Source organism: Lathyrus oleraceus, chromosome 7, assembly GCF_024323335.1.
Source record: "Lathyrus oleraceus cultivar Zhongwan6 chromosome 7, CAAS_Psat_ZW6_1.0, whole genome shotgun sequence".
NCBI lineage: Eukaryota > Viridiplantae > Streptophyta > Magnoliopsida > Fabales > Fabaceae > Lathyrus > Lathyrus oleraceus.
In genome coordinates, this window is record NC_066585.1 from 106,701,232 (window position 1) to 106,704,663 (window position 3,432).

General features: G+C 38.4%; 1 non-coding gene across 1 annotated transcript; it reads left to right on the plus strand.

Annotated features, from left to right (window-relative positions):
- The first annotated feature begins 2,625 nt into the window (after positions 1–2,625).
- Positions 2,626–2,732, plus strand: LOC127109882 (small nucleolar RNA R71). The gene has a single exon (XR_007797130.1). It is a non-coding gene; the product is annotated as a small nucleolar RNA R71 (small nucleolar RNA).
- Positions 2,733–3,432: the final 700 nt, after the last annotated feature.

Below are 3,432 nucleotides of genomic sequence, written 5' to 3' on the forward strand. Positions count from 1 at the left end.
ACCTTTACGAAACTTTCTAAAACCATCTCTAAATTAATGAGACAACTTTCAAAACTCTGCCTGCACACTGAGAAATCGTCCATGAATACTTCCATGATGTCATCTAGAAAATATGCAAATATCGTTATCATGCATGCATCTATGGAAAGTACCGGGAGCATTGCATAATCTGAATGGCATTCGTCGGTAGGAGAATGTTCCATAGGGACAAGTGAAAATGGTCTTCTCTTGTTCGTCAGGATGGATTGGGATTTGAAAGAATCTTGAGTATCCGTCTAAGTAATAGAAATAAGAATGCCTAACTAAACTCTCAAGCATTTGGTCAATAAAGGGCAAAGGGAAACTGTCTTTACGAGTGTCTTTGTTTAATTTTCTATAGCCTATGCATATTCTCCACCCTATTTCTACACATTTGGCTATAGCTTCGCCTTTCTCATTTTTGACTACTGTAACACCTCCTTTTTTAGGTACAACATGCACTGGGCTAACCCATTGACTATCAGATATCAGGTATATGATTTCAGCTTATAATAGTTTTAGCACTTCCTTCCTAACTACATAACTCATGATATGGTTAATCCTCTTCTGATGTTCTCTAGAGGTTTTGGAGTCCTCTTCTAACATAATTCGGTGCATACAAATAGAGGGACTAATTCCTTTTAAGTCAGAGATGTTATATCCCAAGGATGTGGGATATTTCCTTAGGATAACCAATAGTCGTTCAATCTCATTTGGGCCAAGGTATGCGTTGACTATCAATGGTTATTTTCAGCCAAGCATGTAAGTCATGGGTAAGCGCAAGACATTCTCTCAGGTTGTCTTCCACATATGGTTCACGCCACTCAACATCCTCTAATATAGGTGGTGCTGGAATTTTTAGGACTTTTGTATCTGGAGGTGTTTCTTTCTCGAATTCCTTTACGCACTCGTCAATTATGTCTATAAAACAACAAGTGTTGTATATAGTAGGTGCTTTTATAACTTGGAAAAAATGAACTCAATTTCTCTTCTCCTACTTCAAAAGTTAGCTTTCCTCTCTTTACATCTATTATTGCCCACACGGTAGCTAAAAATGGTCTTCCTAACAGAATCAGGATACTCAAATCTTCTTTAATGTCCATTACTACAAAATCCGTAGGAATGTACAATTGACCAATTCTTACGGGGACATTCTCTAGAACTCCTACAATATATTTGACTGAGTGATCGGCTAATTGTAATGACATTTTAGTAGGTTTAAGGTTTCCAAGCTCTAGTATTTCACTAATCAATAGGGGCATTAAACTAACACTGGCTCCTGAATCGCAAAGTTCCTTATCTATGACAAACTTGCCTATTACACATGGGATTGAGAAACTCACTGGGTCTTTAAGTTTTGGTGGCATCTTGTTTTGTATTATGGCATTGCACTCTTCAGTAAGTTCTATTATACTATCATCATCTAACTTCCTCTTATAGGATAAGATTTCCTTAAGGAATTTAGCATAAGTGGCCATTTAGGTTATGACTTCTGAGAAGGGTATAGTTATATTAAGTTGTTTTAATAGCTTAATAAATTTCTTGAATTGACCTTTAGTTTTTGACTTTGTTAGCCTTTGTGGAAACAGAACGGGTGGCTAATATGGGAGTGGTGGAACATAGGGTTTCTCTTGGACCTCTTACTATATAGGTTTTGATTTATTTGTCTTCTCGAATCTCCTACAATGTTACTGCCAATTACTCTTTATAGTTCCTTGTCTATCTCATCATCTTTCCTAACCATCATCGGGTTTTTTATCTCTTGGATAAACTGGGCCTTCCAATTCTGTTCCACTTTGCAGTGTGATTGCGTTGGCATTCCCCTTTGGGTTTAGTTGTGGTTAGCCAGGAAACACACCAGCGGGGGCAGCAGTAGCTGCTTGTTGCTGTGCCACTTGGGAGATTTGTGTCTCTAGCATTTTGTTATGTGTGACTAAAATGTCTACTTTATTTGCCAACTGTTTCACCAACTCATTAGTATGAATGTTTTGATTCATAAATTCCTTATTTTGTTGAGTTTGAGATTTGACGAAGTTTTCCATCATTATTTCGAGATTCTACTTTTCGGGTGCTTAAGGAGCAACAGGTACTGCCTTTTGAAAACTAGGTGGTGGTTGACTGGGAGCAAATAACGTGTTGTTATTCTTGTAAGAGAAATTAAGGTGATTCCTCCAACCTGGGTTGTAAATATTTGAGTATGGGTTCCTTTGGGCATAATTTACTTGGTCGGATGGGATTCCAGCCAATAATTGACATTCAGAGGTGATGTGTCCAGGAACTCCACATATCTCGTAGTTTAGAGTTACCACAACTATGGCAGCTGCAGGAGTTATGGTTAAGCTTTCGATCTTTTTAGAAAGGGCATCTACTTTGGAATTAACATGGTCTATGCCATTAACTTCATACGTTCCGCCCTTTGTTTGCGACTTCTCCATAGGAGTTCACTCACTTCCTCATTGGTAATGATTTTGTGCCATGTTCTCAATGAGCTGATAAGCTTCATGGAAGGGTTTATCCATCAATGCGCCTCCAGCTACAACGTCTATGGTTAGTCTTGTGTTGTACAAGAGACCATTGTAGAAAGTATAAATTATTAACCATTGTTACAGGCCATGATGTGGACAGAGTCTCACCATGTTCTTGTATCTTTCCCATGCTTCAAAGAGTGATTCTCCATCCTTTTGTCTAAATCCATTAATTTGGCTCATTACCATAACACTCTTACTAGGTGGGAAATATTGGCTAAAAAGGCTTTCGTCAATTCATTCCATGTTGTGATGGAGTTTGAGGGTAGATACTGGAGCCGAGCTCTAGCTCTATCTCTTAAAGAAAATGGGAAAAGGCGAAGTCTTATTGCTTCTGGATTGACACCATTAGCTTTTATAGTGTCTGTGTAGTGCACAAACACTAATAAATGGAGATTAGGAACCTCGATGGAATTTCCTGAGATTGGTTTTATTGCACAATTGGCAACAAAGCGGGTTTCAACTCGAAATTGTGTTCCTCGATAGCAGGGGGTGAAATACTAAAGTGTGGCTCCTCTTGGGACAAAGCAATAAATTCCTTAAGAGGACGATCGAAGTTTGCAGTAGCCATTTCTGGGATATCGAACTGGACGGGCAACTCTCTGATTCTACTTTTTAGGTGAATAAAACGCCCGACTTCATTGATGGGTTGTGCTAGCTTGTTCTCTGAAGAACGAGTGTTTGGAATACAACCAACCAACTAGTAGGGAAATATAACTAAATGTTGCCTTAGTCTATACGGTGCAACAACTGAGTTACAATATTGACTAAATTGGTCCCCGACAACAACACCAAAAACTTGATGTGGATAATTCGCAAGTGTACGAAATCAGTTGTAGTTTTAAAGATATCAAACCCACATAGACCAATAGTCAAACTTATCATTATC